Below are 20,274 nucleotides of genomic sequence, written 5' to 3'. Positions count from 1 at the left end.
TTTAATTTTTTGAGGTATCTTCATACTGTTTTCCACAATGACTGTACTAATTTACAGTCCCACCAATAGTGTATTAAGGGGTTCCTTTTCTCTACATCTTACCCAATACTTGCTATTTCTTGTCTTTTTAAAAGAGTCATTCTAACAAGTGCGAGTTGATATATCATGTAGTTTTGATTTGCCTATCCCTAATAATTAGTGATGTTGAACACCTTTTCATGTGTGTTGGCCATCTGCAGGTCTTCTTTGGGAAAATGTTTATTCAGATTCTCTGCCCATCCTTTTGCCTTTTTCTTGAGCCGCTGCTGCGGCATATGGAGGTTCCGAGGCTAGGGGTCTAATTGGAGCTGTAGCTTCTGGCCTACGCCAGAGCCACAGCAACTCAGGATCCGAGCTGTGTCTTCGACCTACACCACAGCTCACAGCAATGCCGGATCCTTAACCCACTGAGCAAGGCCAGGGATCAAACCCACAACCTCATGGTGCCTAGTTGGATTCATTAACCACTGAGCCACGATGGGAACTCCTGCCCATATTTTAATCCGGTTGGTTATTTTTTCTCATTGTTGAGTTGTATGAGTTCTTTATATATTTCTGGATATTAACCTTTTATCAAATACAATATTTGCAAACATATCTTCTCTCTTTCAGTAGGCTGCCTTTTTGTTCTGATGATGGTTTACTTCACTGTGCAGAAGCTCATTAGCCTCAGGTATGTTTTTCCTTGGATCTCCCAGAGTCCCCTTTAACCTGGATTGCATCTCTAGTAAAAAGAAGCAGTGTTGAAATCTAAACTGAGCCCTGAAAAATCTAAACTTTCATATTGAAAGTCTGACTTTAGTACATACATATCTTTGCTCCATAGGCGTCAACGTTACTGAAAGTATTTTGTACTTATCTCTTTTACCAATCTTCTTTTTTCCAAAACAATTATTTTTCTCTGAACTTATTTTCATGAGCAGCTTGCTTTCTGCTGAAACTCCTAAAAAAAGAGAGTGACAAAGACAGGGTTTTGTCTTCTCATCGTGGAACCAGAGAGATGAGAGCAGAAAATCCAGTCATTGCATTTCCCTTTTCAAAATTCTCCCTGTATTGCATTTGTTTAAAATCTGGGAATCAGTAACCATTCTTCTCCCTGACATATATCCTCTTTAAAGTGAAATAAAAATAGGAGTTCTCTTGTGGTGCAGTAGGTTAAGGACCCAGTGTTGTCAGGACAGTGGCTCGGGTCCCTGGGGTAGCTTGGGTTCGATCCCTGGCCCAGGAACTTCCACATACCATAGGTGTGGCCAAAACCAAAACAAGACAAAAAACTGTAATTCAAGCTAAGAAAAAATTACAGAGTATTATTGAGGATTGAGAAAAGAAGTATCTCTATTTCCTAAGCTCTCAGAGGAGAGATGTATGTATGTGTCTCCTTGCATGTTTTATTTCTTTCTCTCTTTGCCACAGCATTTGCAACGTCTCTACCAGGTCTAGAAACATTTTTCTCCAATTCTCAATCATATTACGCTTCTGATGCTTCACCTGTTGTTGCCCTTGACTGCTCTGCCCACATCAGAACTATGCCTCTGGCTAGGAGGGCAGTACATCCGCTTCAACCAAGTCCAAGATCGCGATTAGCAAAAAATGGAAGACCCCTGGAAGCATTACATTTCTTCCGGCACTGCTGATGGATGTTCCTTTCTAGGGGTAGCGGTGCTGGTGTGCATAGGTCGACCTTGTAATCATGCGTTTTCATGGCCATAATGCAGCTGGGGGCGAGGATCTGTTGGTGTTGCCTTTGACTATAAGAGAGATGGACGTACGTGAAGATAAACTTACTTGGCTCAGTTTCATGAAGGAAATTTACCATGGCAGGTGTCTCGGCTAAACCTGTTTTTAGAGTCTCCATTTTTTTTTTTTTTAAACCTGCATCAAGAAGACAAGCATATGCACCTTTGGGCCTGGGAAATGCGGTGGAATTTAATGAGGAAGAAAGCTGACATAGTTATGCATGGCTATCAAACTTGCCAGAGTGAATGAAATCCTGCAAGTAAATGGAAAATTAACTGAAAAGGATTTGGGTTTTATAACCTCCCTGGCCAGCTTGGACAGTCATCTGAGTGTCCAAAGAACTGCTTGTTTTATGGGATATTTTTGTACTTGTAAAAATTGATAATGTAACACTGTCAGGTCTGATTTTCTTTTCCTGTCCTGGGAGGAAAAGTCATCCCCCTCCTTCTTATTAAATTTGAAAAGTAAATAACCACAGCAGTATCTCAACAGACTTGATGTGTTTATTTTACACTATAAGAATGTGAAATAATTGGGCAACATGTTGCGGGGGTGGGGTGGGGGGGGGAAGACCTGGAGAACAGCTTGGTGTGTTTCACCAACTCACTTTGACCCTATTGGCTGAAAAGATGGTTATTGACGGTTACATATCTTATTCATGAGACAGACCTAAAACTTTATCAGGAGGAAATGAAACAATTCGAAGTTGTAGCTGATGCAAGAGCATTTACCAGCTTAGGGCAATCCCTTCAAAGAAAAAGTACAAATGTTGGAACTTCCCATCCTTTTGTTTTTGAACAGGGGAAGAAGGAAGCATGTCACAGAGATAAACTGCCCGGTTGAATACCGAAAGAATTTAAAAGCAAAAATATCAGGAGCAACATGATCACAGATACAAGAATTGCAGCTTATTTGAGAAAACAGTCAGCCCCCTTTTGAAGAACAAAATCATTTTGCCAATATCAGCCATTCAAACGCATTGAATATAAGATAGGAAAAATTCCTTCTGTTCTCTTTAAAAACTGAGAACGTTTTCTTTAAAATGTACCCTAGGATAGAGACGGTCAGGGGCTAGAGAGTGGGAGAAATGGGGAGATTGTGGACAAAAGGTACATTAAAAAAGTTGTTAGTTATGCAGGATCGGTAAGTTCTAGAGACCTAATGTATAGCACGGTGACTATAGTTCAAACAATTCTGAATACTTGAACTTTGCTAAGAGAGCTTACCTGTTCACACACACACACACACACACCCCCACAGAAATGGTAACTCGGTGAGTTGATGACTGTAGTAACTAGCTTGATTATAGTGACCATCTCACAATGTATATACACAGAGCGAAACATCACGTTATCTGCCTCAACCATACATAATTTTTGTTGGCCAATTACACTTTGATAAAGCTGGAAAAAATTTAAAAAGGATAAAAAATAGGAGGTAACGTACCTTCTCCGAGGAGTGAGGCTGAGTAAGGAAATGTTCAGGGGTACCTTTGAAACAAATCGTTACTGAATTTCTAAGGTATAGATGACTCACCTGTGATGAAAGTTAATTACTATTATTAATCGTAATTATAAGTCTAGGTTTGGAGGATCTTCCAGGGCTTTCTAATTCTGACAGCACCTGTCAGAGAGAAGTCACGGGGGGAAACGCGTCTCCAAGGCACAAAGAGTTCCTGTGGTTTGTCAAAGGTCACGAAGTCCCAGAGGGAACCAGAAATGTACCCATGACTTCTCTCCAAACAGCCCGCACTTCAGCTGTGAAGGTAGATTGAGTCACACAGGAGAGGGGTGCTCCCCAAACTAGAACCCAGATAGACTTCCTACCGATCCCAGACCTATAACCCAGAATGTGCTTTTCTGCCGAAAACATCAGCCTGTAGACTACTTACCTCAAAGGAGAACAGATGCCCATGGGTGACATATGGCTCGATGACCAAACCAGAAAGTTGAACTCTGGCTTTAAGAAAAAGAACCCACGAACCCACATGGGATTCCTAAGGAAGAAGCAGCTTCCTGATCTCAGTCCAAATCCATCAAACACATGGGAGGCAGGAATCTGTTTTGATTCCGGTCTGTCATTATTGATTATTAGGAAGTTCTGTGAATTAAATGACAACCAACTGTAGGGCGAACGGCGGTACAAGGACGCCACCAACCACGGCTTTTCCAGCTGAGGTTCTGCACGCCCAACAAAATTACCTCATCAGAAAGCTGTGGTCACTTAAAGCGTTTTTTCACCGAAATAAAACTGCTCCTTTATCAATCTGCCATAAAAATAAATCAACACAAAATTAGAATAGGTCAAACCTAAGATAAGCCTGAGACGCCAGCTCTTTCCAATCCAGGGCAGGAAAGAGGTGAGAAAAGTCACGTGCCCATGTTTGTGGCGGGGCAGTGACATAATAAGAATAACAATAAAAGCAGGAATTCTCATTGTGACGCAGCAGTAAAGAACCCGACTAGTATCCATGAGGATGCAGGTTCAATCCCTGGCCTTGCTCTAGTGGGTTAAGGATTTGGTGTTGCTGTGGCTGCGGTGTAGGCCGGCAACTATATCTCCCATTCGACCCCTAGCCTGGGAACTTCCATATGCCACAGTAGAGGCCCTAAAAAAAAGAATATCAATAAAAGCAATAACTTTGATAACATCTGTCATTTAGTATTTTTACCAGAGAAAAAAATTTTCTTGTACGCCTTGCAAGTAGAATCTCATTTTGGAGAGGTAGGAAGTGTAGCTAAGAGATGTCTGTGTCGTTTTCCCAAGGTCTTGGACCTAAGAAATGACAAAGCTGAGAAGGTAACCCCCGGCTTCAGCACCTAATTTGGTCTCCTTCCTCTTTTCACCGCGTAGACCACCTGCTGGTAGAACCGAATCCATAGAGAGAGGAGGCCTTTTCCCAATTCTTGTCTGGTTGTGAGAGGTTGAGGAAATATGCAGCTGAACAGCAAGAGTTGGAACTGCGTGAGTCCACTTACATATGGATTTTTTTCCAATAAATATATTGGAACATTTTTTGTGACTATTTGAAAAAAAAAAAAAAAAACTAAAATGCAGATGAACCACATGGCCTAGAAATAACAACAAAAAAATTAAGATCAAGTTAGATATGTCATGAACACACGAAATATATGTCCCAGATACTAGTCTAGCCTCCTTCTTACTTCTTCCTTTGAAACACACTCTGAGTATATCTGCTAAAATAACTTCCACCAAGTGTACTTCATGTCTTATTAGATCCTGGCTCTAAGGGCACCAGTGGCTCCCATTACCCATAACAGTAAAGCCACGTTCTAGACTATGAGCTGGTCTGTCCCTTGCCTTTCTTTCTGTCCTTACCTCCCTGACTCCTATGCTTTTTCCACAAAGCTTCCTTCAACAGCCATTCTCATGAAGCTCTAGTCCACGTGACTAATAAGGGCAAAATGTTAATCATTAGAGTTTTATTCTCACTCTTCCTTCCTACGCCTCATTGGTAAAGATGCTAATAATTAGCAGAGCTTCTCCAAGTAACACCATGCAAAATAAATCGATGACCTGATCTTTTCAACATCTTCACAATCCAAACCTCTCTACCAGTTCTTACCTCAATATGAGTAAAAGATTTATCAACTGCCACGGTTTGGGGGTGCCCCGATGGCTTGAATAGAAAATATATGCATTACGCATTATCCTCATCCATTAATTTAGGGTTATTTCTTCCCTAAAGCTATGGTAGAAGTGCAATACTATTTGTTGGTTTAATTTAAAGACGAGAACAGTACAGTAAAAGGTAACCATTTGGATACTATTGTAAAAGTCAATCTGAATCAAAAACTTAAATTGTAAAATGCAACCATTGCCTTCAAAGACGTGTAGAATGGATTAAATTGGCCTCAGGGCAGGGCCAAACGGCCATCCTCTGCATTTTCCTTTTTGATGAAAAGAGTAAAAGGATTTTTAAGACAGAACTAGTATTTTAAAGCTCTGGAAGCATTCCTTGTTTATTCTGGGCACTTCTTTGGCAGATCTTCTCTTAGATGAAACAAAGGTAACTGCAGGGCAGTGCTTGTACAAATAGCTCCAAGGGTCAATGGGGTGGAAGAGAAAAGTGAGGTTTCATGATTTAGGTCAGAAGGTGTGGACAGAAACATTTTCCAGTGGATGAAACGTTTGCCTGTTGTAATAAAATTCGTAACAGCCCTGATTGATTTTAATAGCTGGAAAGTTTCCTTGTGCCTCCAGCCACTAGTTAAATGTCTTTATTGTTGGTTTTGTTTGTTTGTTTGTTTTGGTTCTGGTTTTGGTTTTTGGTCTTTTTTAGGGCCATGAGTGCAGCGTGTGGAAGTTCCCAAGCTAGGGGTCAAATAGGAGCTGTAGCTGCTGACTTAACACCACAGCTCACAGCAACGCCGGATCCTTAGCCCACTGAGAGAGGCCAGGGATTGAACCCACATCCTCATGGATTCTAGTCAGATTTGTTACCCCTGAGCCACGGCAGGGACTCCCTGGCTTTATTGTTTTTTAAAGCCGGGGCTCATAAAGAATGGACCTACCACGCAAACACCAAGAGGTGTGCTCTTCAGGGTGCAAAGGCTCCGCTTTGGCAAGCTATCCCTTTTATGGTCCCTAAAACATACATTGCATTTGCTACCTCTTTGCTTTTATCTGAGACCTATCTGCCTTTTATTCATATTCAATCTTCACTCAACTTTCAAAGAATTAATGGACTTGACTTCCTCCTTGACGCCTTCCAGGATCATCCCAGGGTCAAGGGTCTCTCCTTCTGGGAGCTTTAGTGCCCTCATCCTTTTGAATACTCAACACTTACCCATCTCCTGGTTATATTTCCAAGTATATAAAATGTATCTCCCTCCAAATAACTGTCAGATTAAGTGTGTGGACCATGACTGTGCAAAATTCCATAGCGGACGACTTGCGGGTGACCGTGTTGTCCTATTCACCTTTATCCAAACGTTCCACCCTCCTCCTGACCCTTATGAGGTTTTAACCACAGAAATTTGCCTTGCTATTTTTATGCCTCTAAATGTCTTTAGTCACCATATTAGTTTGCTAAAGCTGCTGTAACTAATTACCATAGATGGGGTGGCTCAAGTAACAGAAGTGTACTGTCTCGAGGTGTTGGAGGCTAGATGTCCAAGATCAAGGTGCTGGCAGGGGTGGTTTCCTCCGAGGTCTCTTTCCTTGGCTTGTAAAGGACAGCCCTCTCTGTGTTCTCATCCACCATCTTCGTCACAGCTTCTTGTTCTTACAAGGACACCAGACCTATTGGATTAGGGCCCAAAGGAAGGACCTAATTTTAGTTCTGTGAAGACCTTATCTCCTAATATGGTCCCATTCTGTGATACTAGGTGTTTGGGCTTCAACACATGAATTGGGGGGTGAGGCGGTAAGGAAGATAATTCTGTCCACAACAGTGTCCTTTAAATTTTTTTTTTTCCTCTCATTTACTCTGTGGAGGAGGCTTTCTGGACCTACTATAATAAATCTAAACTAGTCATGTTAGCCCTTCTCCTTCCAAGTCCATTCAATATCAGGAGCTAATTTTCCCAACAAGTTGATTTTTTTTTTAAAGGAGAAAAAATGAGCCCTTCATATTCTGATAGAGGTAGCAGTGCTGTTACAGCTTTGGAACGTTCTCTGACATTTTTCCTATCGACTGAAGCTCTACCCAGCCTCTTATTTACACAGTCCTTGATGCCAAGCAGCTGTGCCACTGCAATTCCTGGCACCAAGTCTGCTCCAAAAGAGACCAAGTTATACTTGGTCTTTCCTCATAGCTGAGACTTTGGTGGGGCATTAGGCAATTGCCAAGACATGTCAGAAAATATCTGTCAGGTTACCTCAGGCTACATTCAATCAGGCAGTGAAATACAACGTCTAGAGTAATTACCTGGAATTAAAACTAAAACACACCCCAGAGACAGCCTTTTCTACTCAAGAACTTTCAGACTGAATGACACTACAAATAGCTTTTACCCAAAGGTGATGGAGGGTAAAATCTGTAGATCAAGCTCTGGAAGGAATGACATGACTCTGAGTTTTCACCGTCAGACCTTAGAGCAGTTGAATTGCATATAGTTTTATTTTTCATCCCATACAGTCTCAAAGGATGTTACGTGACTGGGTGCATTTTACTTTCCACCTGAATTACCCATCTTTGCTTAGGGCATAAATCTGCCTTGTTCTATCCAGAAGGCCATCCTGACAGTTAAATACCATGAGAGGGAAAGAGGCAGACGTGTGTTGACCAAAACTCTATCAGACTTTCTAAAGGGGTAAGGATACTGTGTTGACAAATTGGGAGCACAGCCGATTACCGTGGGCATTGGCTCAGGCTAAGATTACTCTCCAGCCCCTTTCACTTAAGTTTCAACCTTAATGGATTTGTGGTAAAGTGAGAATAAAGAGTTAAGAGTATGAGCACCTTTGGTTTACGTGTTCACGTAACACCATCATTCATTCAACAAATAATTGCTTACTGTTTACCACGTGGCTGACACTGCGCTCATAAAATTCATGCTGATCTGATGTTGGTATTTCTATGTTTTCCAAGGCCTGAACTTCACTCTGATCTGAAAAAATAAAGGAAAACAGTGCTATTTTTGAGATAATAATAGTAAACATTTATAAAGTCCTTTCTATATGCCAGCCACTGTTCTAAAAATATTAACCATGGTAACTCATAGCGACTTTCTAAAGCAAAACCTCTATTTATCTGCTCTACTTTACAGGTAGAGGGAACTGGGGCATATTTATCTCCATAAGCAAATGGAAGATAGTACATTTCCTTTCCAGGAGCTAGTCTTTAAAGTGACATCAAGTATTGGAGGGTGGAAGCATAATTCACTGCAGATTTTGGTGTTTGGATGAATCGTGTGAATCTGGGGTTTACCGGATTTGCTATCTGGCTTGAGATGGGGAAAGCACAATAATGAAGAAAAATGAAAGGGAAAACAAGAACTTGCTTTACGTCAGTCAAGCGTTACTTGTGGTTAAAACAAACAAACAAACAAACAAACAACAAATACACACAAAGAACAGCGAGTCAACTAGTATTTACCTCTGTCACTGGGAAGATCTAATCAGACCAATGCCTTTTCTTCGCATCCTGCATTTCTGGGACCGCCTTTACCACTCTATGGACTTTGACATCCCCCCGCATGCAGGGAAGTCCTTCCTGTTGTCCAATGTCCAGCTCAAGAACTGCCCCCCCCACCAGCAAGAAGAACAAATAACTCTCCTTTTGATTACTTATTTACTGGTGTCTCTCCAATCAAACCACAACTTAAAAAAGACAGCATGACTTCTCTTCCAAATCTTCTTCTAATGGAGTGTATTTTGCAAAGGCCTTCCCCCACTGGCTTTCTATTTGATTGATGACTGTATTAACCTCAATTCAAATAGAAATTTGTCCCTTTAGACATCCCCTTTATATTATTACCATGATGATACAGTAATATTTATAAAAATATTGACTAGAAAGCAAATCCTAGTTTCATATAAATTTAGATTATGTATTATAAATTCATATTATAATGTTACTTTTGGGGCTCTATTATGTTTAATTTATATAATTTGACACGGCATGGATATTGACTTTTTTTTTAAAGTGGATGGTTGAGAGACAATTCTTAATGGATAGCTCATGGTCTGAACATTTTGTAAGCAGAAGCAGAGTCATTGACTGTCTATTTTTCTGGGCTATATTTTCAAAGATGTCTGCTTAGTAAATAGCCTTTTTATCCTTTTTAAATGGTTTATTGAAGTATAGTTGATTTACAAGGTTGTGGTAAATTCCACTGACCACAAAGTGATTCAGTCATCCGTGTGCACACATCCATTTTCTTTCGGATTCTTTCCCCACATAGACCATCACATAATATTGGGTAGAGTTCTCTGTGCTGCACAGCAGATCCCCATTGGCCAATCATTCCATATACCTCTGGCCAATCCTAAACCCCAATCCATTCCTCCCACCCACTCACCTGTCCCTTTTGGGAACCATAAGTTGTTCAAAGTCTATGAGTCTGTTTCTCTTCTGCAAATAAGTTCATTTGTATCATTTTTTAACATCCCACATATAACTGAAATGGTATGATACTTGTACACTTAGTGGAATAATCACTAGGTCCACCCATGTTGTTCAAAATGGCATTATTTCATTCCTTTTTATGGCTAAGTGATAGTCCATTATTATGTATGTACTACATAGAGACACGATGCTTACTATAAAAGATTCTGGTTCCCTGAGCTCAGGGTTCCTTTCCTATAATGCAACCCACCTCTTACAGAGGTGCCCTGGCTCTTTGAATTGCACGGTGTAATTGGGACTGTGGAACTGGTACAAGAAAGTGTCAATCCTTGGCCTGCTGCTAATACTGTATACCACAAAGGTCCGTGTCTCTGACCCAAGAGTAATGATGTCTCCTGCCAGCATCCATAAAAGTGTGGCAGGCTAACTTGTTAGCTTCTAAGTAAGCTAAAACCTTAGATCCTTCACAGTTTTTGACACATTTCAAATGAATAACATCATTTCATTTTGAATGGGAACTTTTTTTTTTTTTTTTTGGCCATGCCCAGGTCACGTGAAATTTCCCTGGTCTGGGATTGAACCTGTGCCACAGCAGCAATCCAAGCCACAGCAGTGACAACACCAGATCCTTAACCACAGAGCCACCAGGGAACTTCCAGAATGGGTACTCAAAAATAACATATTTCCTCTGAAATCTTTCCTGTCAATGAGATCTATTATTTTATTTCAAATCAGATTTCCAAGAAAAATGAATACACCAGTTTTACAGTGGACACATCATCCTAAAAGCTCGGTAGTGAAATATCCCTAAAACCAGTTATTTCTGGAGGTGACAGAGAGAGGTGGGGGATGGGATGATAGCACCTATATGTTGGCTCTTATCTCCTTACGAGGAATGTCCCCAAAGCAAGTAACATACCAGCAGAAGACAATTCCAGGCATTTTCAAACTTGCAGAAGTGACAGTAAACCAGAGAGGACTAGCTGCTGATCTTTTTTCAAACTTCTGATCATTGTATTGACACGAGTAGGCTTTGGATCCATCCAATGTCAGGTAACAAAAGAGACGAAGGTAGAGATTGCAGGACTGGCTTAAGGCGGTGAAATCTTTCTTCCCTTGGTGATCTCTGGCTTGGGAGGAGCAGGCTTCAGTGCAGTGTTAAGCGTTATGAGAGACAGGTATTAACTTTATTCCTTGCTTCGCTCATACAGTCATCAGCCAGCTCCCCTCGCCTTCCTGACCCAACAGAAGAGAGAGGCGATGGCTGGATAATTGGCAGAGTGTGTGTGGTCACTCAGAGACTCCCTCTCCATGTAAATACGGTATTGCACGCGGGAGCCATGTTACACTAGACTAACGTTACCCAACCCCTTAGAAGGTTCTCTTCTGCTTTTATTTCTCTCTCAGTCCAGGGGCTTACAACCCTTTGAAGTCCTTCTAGCAACCAAAACTCTCTATCAAGGGGAAAGAGAGGAAAAGATGGAAAACAATGTTGACATAACTCACCTCCCTCTTTCAGGACTGAACTGGGTTCCCAGCCTTTCCTCTCTCTCTCCACCAAACCTGCTCCGTCTCTGATTAGCCTTGTCCTGGAAAGAACTGTCTCAACAACAGTCTCTTCATAAACGGAGAGGCTCCAAAAATTGGGTCAGGAAAATCATCTCCAACATGCAGGTACAAATAAGGTAACACTGAGTAATAAGCCACATTTACTGGCTCACGGCACCTACTTATACAACGAGGCCCTTGCCTCGGCTGCCCTAAGCCTCTCCCAGTTATTCCTGGGATTCCCTCAGTGGTTCTCACGTGGGATCCCCGAGGGCCCTCTTCTGTTTGTCCACACTGGCCCCTGCCCCTCTCCCCTGCTGCCCCTGCCCACTAACACCCAGATCTCCTCCTGGGGTGTAAATCCTCAGCCTCCCCCAGCTGTGGGCCTGTGGGCATCCCAACCATGTTGTTTGTGTCTCACTCATACACAAGGAGAAAGGTCTTCTCCTCATTCTCCCCCTGCCCCATTCCATGCTGTCCTTTGTCACTGAGGCCTCAAAGCAGTTCTGCATGAGACTCTGCATCTCTCAAAGTCCCCTCTTCAGCTTTTAGGGCCGCACCCATGGCATATGGAGGTTCCCAGGCTAGGGGTGGAATCGGAGCTACTGCTGCTGGCCTACACCCCAGCCACAGCAACGCCAGATCTGAGATGCGTCTGCAACCCACACCACCGCTCATGGCATTGCCGGACTCTTAACTCACTGGGCAAGGCCAGGGATTGAACCTGAGTCCTCATGGATGCTAGTCAGGTTCATTAACCGCTGAGCCACAAGGGGAGCTCCCAGATATTCTTTTGAGAAAGCCCCCGCCAAGGCCCCCAGGCCCTGTGGAGAGAGAGGCCTAGGCTCTCCAGGGCTAACTTTTCCCTACCTCTAACTCTAAGGTTTTTGGGGCAAACCTTCTCCTCAAATGCCCTTCCCTTCCATGCAAATCATTATGCAAATAGGCCTGGAGGCTAATTCTCCACCAGCAGTTCATCATTCCTGATATTCATCAATGGAGCACAGCCAACCTGAAATCTGAGACGATAGTTTGGAATTCTTTCCTGTCCTTCACCAGCACCTCCACAGAGCTGAGAACAACAGCCAAACGTGAGACCGAGGCAATGCCTGTGGGCTGGTGATCTATAGACCAATACACGCCTCTCCTGCTGTGAAGAACCCCGAGTGGAAGCCCAGAGGCAAGACCTCAATTACAAACAATCTACGCACCTAACCTGAACACCGATGGAACAAAAATATCCTTAGGTACATTTCCTATTTATAGAGAACAGATGAAACTTGCATTAATCAATATGACACAAGGAGTTCCCGTTGTGGCACAGTGGCTAACGAATCCGACTAGGAACCATGAGGTTGCGGGTTCGATCCCTGGCCTTGCTCAGTGGGTTAAGGATCCGGCGTTGCCGTGAGCTGTGGTGTAGGTCGCAGATGCAGCTCGGATCTTGTGTTGCTGTGGCTCTGGTGTAGGCCGGTGGCTACAGCTCCGATTCGACCCCTAGCCTGGGAACTGCATATGCTGCAGGAGCGGCCCTAGAAAAGGCAAAAAGACAAATCAATATGACACAAGAGAGCCTCTTAGTCAATGACAGGAGCACCACTGGTTTGTAAAATCTTAATCATTATTTGTCCCCAAATCCAAGTCATCTGAGTCATCTGAATTTGTCCCAGGCAAGGCAACCTGATCTGGAGGTGTCTGCCTCTTCATGTAAGGGCAGGCCATCACTGGTTGTCTCGCCTTCGTCAGAAAAAGCATTTCAGCTGTGTGCTTGAGAGTAAACATGGGCCAGAGGGGGCTTCCGAGAGCTGTTACATCGGCTTCAGTTGTTTAGGGACTTGTGGGAACACCTAGTCATCAGTGAGTCAGGAGATTGCCAGGGCGAGAACACAATGCTTTTTCTGGCAGGTTGACTCTGCCTCAGTCCAACAGGGGTTATGAAAGAGTTGCCGCTTAGAGAATGAAGGTTCCCCTTCTGATTTTTATAATGTTAGGCCTTTTCTAGTCATCCAGGAGATAGAAATCTGGGAAAGTTAGAGTTCTACGCTGAATTATTTGGAAACAGGAGAAATAGAAACAGAACATATTAAACAAGATGATACGGGATTGGAAAAAGTTAAGACACAGAGGAAAGACCCCCTTTGTGCCAAGCCTTCAGGAACCCATGTCCATAAGTTTATGGGAGTGAGGAAAATTTATCTGAAAGGTTTTGGGTACCAAGTTCCTCCAATTTAAGAGATGACTTCAGTTCTGTTAGATAAGTGTAATAACGTAAAGAATATTAGAATAAAGTATGAAGCGCTCTCTCGAGTCTCCATCTGGTTGTGTGAACAGAACCCTAAGTGGAACGCTAATCCTAAAAGTTAGGCAAAGAATGTCATCGAATGCTAGGCATCAAAAGAATCTTATATGTGAAACCTAAAATATGGCACCAATGAACCTACATACAAAATAGAAACAGACTCACAGACGCAGAGAACAGACTTGGGGTTGCCAAGGGGGAGGGGGAGGGAGTGGGATGGACGGGGAGTTTGGGGTCGGTGGACGCAAGCTATTACCTTTAGAATGGCCAGGCAGTGAAGTCCTACGAGGAACTATATCCAATCCCTTGGGATAGAACATCATGGAAGATAGTTCGAGAAAAAGAATACATACATGTAATATATACATATGACTAGGTCACTGCTGTACAGCAGAAATCGGCACATTGTAAATCAGCTAAACTTGCATTAAAAAAAACCCAAAGACTTAGGATGGAAAGAAACGTGGATGTCAACAATTTTTTTGCATTGATTATGGCCATGATCTGATAGTTTGGCTCTGTTGCATTAAATAAAATGTATCACTACAATTTAAAAAATAAAGAATCCGTGCAACTCTCGGTTTATAGAGGCTTTGTTTTGTTTTTCAGTGTACAGAAAGATAGGAAATATAGGCAAGAATGAGGTTTTTTTTTTTTTTAAATGTTTCAGAACCATGCTGCTCAGGATTGCTGGGGATTCAGTTACCATCTTAGGGCATTCAGCAAACCGGGAAGCAGGCTTTACCACTGGGGCAATAACTAAACATGTGTGTTACTTACTCTCACTGACCACCCTCGGACTCAGAGCTGATGCCCACTCTTCCCTTGAAGAAGGGATGGCTTTCTCTCCTTCTACTGCACGTCTTTCCTCCCGTCTAGTCTCTGGTTTGACAAGTCCACCCCCCACCAAGCTCTTAGCCAGTCGAAGCAAACAACGTAACCTAAAAAGTTCAACAGTACTTTAAAAAATTATTTTATTTTACTTTATTTCTTTTTAGGGTTATACCTGTGACATATGGAAGTTCCTGGGCCAGGAGTCCCAGAATTGGAGCTGAAGCTGCAGGCCTACACGCCAGCCGCAGCAATGCTTGATCCAAACCACCTCTATGACATATGCTGCAGTAGGTGGCAATGCTGGATCCTTAACCCATTGAGTGAGGCCAGGGATTGAACTCGCAACCTTAACCTGCCAATGGTCTCACAGTGGGAACTCCCAATAGTAATTTATGAAGCCCATGCTATGCACCAGACACTGGAGCCGACCCTGGAGATACACCAAGGACCACCATGGCTTAGCTATCACCTAACAAATTATCTTAACTTATTACCTATATTTTACTCTTGATTTGTTTTTAAAAATTTTTTCACTGGAGCATAGCTGATTGTCAATTTCTGCTGTGCTATAAAGGGACCCAGTCATACATAATATATACATTCCCTTCATTTATTTATTTATTTTTATTTTATTTTACTTTACTTTATTTTCAGGATCACACCCATGGCATATGGAGGTTCCCAGGCTAGGGGTCAAATCAGAACTGCAGCTGCCAGCCAATGAATGCCACAGCCACAGCAATGCCAGATTCGAGCCGAGGTTGCAACCTACACCATAGCTCGCGGCAACACTGGAACCTTAACCCACTGAGCGAGGTCAGGGATCGAATATGCATCCTCATGGATGATAGTCATATTTTGTTTCCACTGAGCCACGATGGGAACTCCTACATTCCCTTTCTTTTTTTTTTTTTTTTTTGTCTTTTTTTTAGGGCCGCACCCTGGGCGTATGGAGGTTCCCAGTCCAGCGGTCTGATCAGAGCTGTAGCTGAGGGCCTACACCACAGCCACAGCAATGCGGGATCAGAGCCACGTCTGTGACCCACACCACAGCTCACGGCAATGCTGGATCCTTAACCCACTGAGCAAGGCCAGGGATCGAACCTGCAACCTCATGGTTCCTAGTAGGATTCATTAACCACTGAGCCACGACGGGAACTCTGAGAACTGACAACTTTTAACAGATGCTTTCCTGTTCCTTAAGAAATGTGGAGTTTCTGTCCTGGCTCAGCGGAAATGAACCTGACTCATATCATGAGGAGGCAGATTCAATCCCAGGCCTCGCTCAGTGTGTTAAGGATCCAGTGTTGCCTGCCATAAGCTGTGGTGTAGGCTGGCAGCTGCAGCTCCAATTCAACCCCTAGCCTGGGAACTTCCATATGCTGCACCCATGGCGCCATCCTCCCGCCCCAAATGGGGCAGTAGCTGTGGGGGAAAGGGGCCAAGAAAGGGTTTTTAAATTTTGTTTTGCTGTGTTTTCATGGCAAAGATTCAGTAGGGAGTGAAAAATGGATTCTGTTCAGACAGAGGGCTGGCTGTGGGCACCGTTTTGAAGTAGCTGCAGTTTGTGTTTTGTATTCTATGGCCTTCTGTTTTTCCCTTCTTCACAATAATCCTGGAAGGTAGGAATTATTCTTTCTACTGATGGGAAAACTATGATGCAAAAGCGATGATATAATTTTCCAAGGGCAGACGCTATTCTGGTGCCCCTGGCAATGCCACTGAGGCCCTGTCCCAGATGCATGCACATGCCTCCAAGCGCTGTCATTTCCACACTTGATTTAGATCAGTTGCCCTCACTTTTGGGTTTCTCTTTCCATCTGCCATCAGACGTTTATGGCCAGTGCTTCTTGCATTTTCAGCCAGGTGAACAATTTATGTAGAAGGTGTGAAATGTCTGGCTCCTTGAGGGCAACTTATATTTTGAGAAGTTATTCCCAGAGAGAAAAGAAAAAGCTGATCCCAGAGTCCTGGGTTCAAGTGCCAGGTGTACCTTTTCTAGCTGCGGGAGCCTAAGGTAAGGTCGTCTAACTGCACTGAACTGCAGATTGGAAAGAAAAACCTCTACCTTGCAGTTTTCATAAAGGTTAGAGATAGTGCATAAAAAAGCACTATTACTGGTATTCTAGAAATTCTCATTGTTTTCCTTGTTGCTAATAGTGATTAAACCCGAGTTCCCCCTGTGGCTCAGCAGTAATGAGCTCGATTAGTGTCCATGACGATGTGGGTTCGGTCCCTGGCCTCCCTCAGTGGGTTAAGGATCTGGCATTGCTGTGAGCTGTGGTGTAGGTTGCAGATGTGGCTCAGATATGGCATTGCTGTGGCTGTGGTGTAGGCTGGCAGCTGGAGCTCCGATTTGACTGCTAGCCTGGGAAAATCCGTATGCCACAAGTGCGGCCCTTAAAATATATATATATATATAAAACAGTGACTTAACCAAAAGAATATCTCTGATGGGAAATGGAACAACATCATGATATGTGCAAAGGGAGATTCTTTGGACAAGGCAACATCCCAGTTTCTTCAAATTCTGCCCCACAGCGGGGTTCGTTGAAAGTATTCTGAGATCTAGGATCCAACTCCCCCACTTTTCAGGCGTAGAGCCCTCGATAAGTCACAAACTCTCTTTAAGCCGCAGTTTCTTCACCTACAATGATGGAAACCAATGCAAGTGCTTTGTAAACCATAAAGTGGAGCGAAGACGCTGAGCAGAGGAAGATTACAGCAAGCGTAGGAAGAATTCACATCTGGTGAGTTCCCTGGTGGCCTAGTGGTTAAGGAACCTGCATTGTCACTGCTGTGGCTCGGGTGTCTCTTGTGGCACAGGTTTGATCCCTGCCCCAGGAACTTCCACATGCCCTGGGTGTGGTCAGAAAAAAATTGACGTCTGACTCCAGGGATCCACCTCCATCCTTCTCTCCTGAGCACCAAACAGCTGCCTTCACGCCAACTGGGTTTCGCCCACAGGAGATGGAATTCACTCTGAAGATGTCTTTCACGTGAACCCATCTGATCTTTCAGAGAAAGTTCTGTACTTTTAGATCCTTGGATCAGCCAAGTGTCTCTGCCTAAAGGGAATGCTCCCTCTTGTTCCTCTGCAGATTATGTATAACTTTTTTTAGACAAAGAGAATACTATACCTATTTCAAATTCACACGCTGTCACTGTTTAAGCCGTAAGGCATTAAACTAATATTTTGTAGCAGTTCTTAAGGTGCGTAAGCCACTTCACTTGCTCTTATCTCTTGAGCTTCCATGACTGACTAATGCTGGGCATGTGTTAAAACTTTGAATTTTTTTTATCAAAATTTCTGCTGCCAATATTTAATACTGGGCTAAGTCCATTAATAGAAATGTCTGTCTCTGTAGAGCTCCCAACTCATTCAGCTGACCTGGACACTGCAAAAGCAAATACTATACCTTTCCACAGAATTGAAATTTTTTTTTTTTTGTCTTTTTTGCTATTTCTTGGGCCGCCCCTACAGCATATGGAGGTTCCCAGGCTAGGGGTCAAATCGGAGCTGCAGCCGCCGGCCTATGCCACAGCCACAGCAATGCAGGATCTGAGCCGCGTCTGCAACCTACACCACAGCTCACGGCAACGCCGGATCATTAACCCACTGAGCGAGGGTAGGGACCGAACCCGCAACCTCATGGTTCCTAGTCGGATTCGTTAACCACTGTGCCATGACAGGAACTCCCAAAGTTGAATTTTGTATTTTAAACCCTTTCACTGCAACCTGAGATTTGAGGTCAACTTCAATTGAATTGCTTACAGAAAATTCTCCTTTGAAAAGTAGCACTTAGTTGCATCCATGTTGCTGCAAATGACATTATTTCATACTCTTTATGGCTGAGTAGTATTCTGCTGCACTTAAAAAAATTTTTTTTTTGTCTTTTGTCTTTCTGTGGCTGCACCCACAGCATATGGAGGTTCCCAGGCTAGGGGACGAATCAGAGCTGTAGCCTCCAGCCTATGCCAGATCCACAGCAACGTGGGATGTGAGCCCTGTCTGCAACCTACACCACAGCTCACAGCAAGGCTGGATCCTTAACCCACTGAGCGAGGCCGGGGATCAAACCCACATCCTCATGGATGCTAGTCAGATTCGTTAACCACTAAGCCACAAAGGGAACTCCTTCCATTGTACTTCTTTTTTTTTTTTTTTTTTTTTTTGTCTTTTTGCTATTTCTTGGGCCGCTCCTGCGGCACATGGAGGTTCCCAGGCCAGGGGTCCAACCGGAGCTCCAGCCACCGGCCTACGCCAGAGTCACAGCAACGCAGGATCCGAGCTGCGTCTGCGACCTACACCACAGCTCACGGCAACGCCGGATCGTCAACCCATTGACCAAGGCCAGGGACCGAACCCGCAACCTCATGGTTCCTAGTTGGATTGGTCAACCACTGCGCCACGATGGGAACTCCCCCATTGTACTTCTTAATCCATTCATCTGTACTTCTTCTAAATCCATTCATCTATGGATGAATATTTAGGTTGTTTCCATGTCTTGGCTACTGTGAATAGTGGTGCAGTCAATATAGGGGTGCATGTACATGGATAAGAAATGAGGTCCTACTGTACAGCATAGGGAACTCTATCCACTCTCTTGGGACAGAACATGATGGAAAATAGTATGAGAAAAAGAGTGTATGTGTGTATGTATGACTCGGTCACTATGATGTATAGCAGAAATTGATTCAACACTGTAAATCAACTACACTCTAATAAAAATCAAATTACATTAGATTTTAAAAAGTAGCACTTAGCATTTGCATTCGGGTTTCTCAGCACCCCTTAAGCATAGTATAGGCTTAAGGGGCTCATGGAAAAATGGGACGTTAATTCAAGTGGAAAAAAGAATTTGAAGGTAAAAAAGATAAAGTCGGTGAAAAAAAGTATGAAGAACCTGGCGTATCTTATTGAGTGAGACATAATAAATTCTTTTTTTTTTTTTTGTCTTTTTGGCATTTCTTGGGCCACTCCCGCGGCAGATGGAGGTTCCCAGGCTAGGGGTCTAATCGGAGCTGTAGCCACCAGCCTATGCCAGAGCCACAGCAACGCAGGATCCGAGCCGCGTCTGCAACCTACACCACAGCTCACGGCAACGCCGGATCATTAACCCACTGAGCAAGGGCAGGGATCAAACCCGCAACCTCATGGTTCCTAGTCGGATTCGTTAACCACTGCACCATGACGGGAACTCCAATAAATTCTTAAAGATTGTTTACTTCCCAGTAAGAAGCAGCCATACTCTTTTGCTTGTTTTTTTCTTATTAATATAAAACTTCAAGATATTGTAATGTAGCGGTTCCATGCTTTTCTCTAATTATATGTTTGTGAAATCTTTGGTTCTCATTCAAGAGAATAAAACTTTTAATTTCTAAAAAGTATCCCCAGATATCACAAATAAGAAGACCTTCCTCATAGTGTGATATAAAATAGTGAAAACAATCTAACAGAAAATAATTCAATCCATGGTGGTATTTTGGTAAGACAGAATGTTGCCTAGTCATCCAAATCGATGTTGGCATGTACAAACTACTTTATATAGAATAGATAACTAACAAGAACCTGCTTAGAGCACAGGGAACTCTGCTCAATAGTCTGTAATAACCTAGGTGGAAAGAATCTGAAAAAAGAGTGGAGGATATGTATATGTGGCTGAGGCTGATTCACTTTGCTGTACACTTGAAACTGATACAGTGCTGTAAATCAACTGTACGCCAATAAAATTTGAAAACAAAAAAAATTAAAATGATGTTTACAAGGAATCAATGATTA

The 20,274-nt window shown here is 43.0% G+C and overlaps 1 long non-coding RNA gene across 3 annotated transcripts; it reads right to left on the bottom strand.

The window, feature by feature from the left end:
- LOC106507349 lies at positions 525–8,923 on the bottom strand. 3 transcript variants are annotated; one of them, XR_001303266.2, is made up of 5 exons: positions 8,840–8,923; positions 8,259–8,351; positions 6,852–7,041; positions 3,978–4,042; positions 1,908–3,876 (listed from the first exon to the last, which is right to left on the bottom strand). It is a non-coding gene; the product is annotated as an uncharacterized LOC106507349 (long non-coding RNA). The 3 variants fall into 3 exon arrangements; XR_001303268.2 differs by lacking the exons at positions 1,908–3,876; positions 3,978–4,042 and adding an exon at positions 525–982; XR_001303265.2 differs by having other exon boundaries at positions 1,908–4,042.

The sequence above is a fragment of the Sus scrofa genome, chromosome 7 (assembly GCF_000003025.6).
Source record: "Sus scrofa isolate TJ Tabasco breed Duroc chromosome 7, Sscrofa11.1, whole genome shotgun sequence".
Classification (NCBI taxonomy): domain Eukaryota; kingdom Metazoa; phylum Chordata; class Mammalia; order Artiodactyla; family Suidae; genus Sus; species Sus scrofa.
Note: the sequence above shows the minus strand (reverse complement) of the source record. Positions and strands in the feature narration are given on the sequence as shown.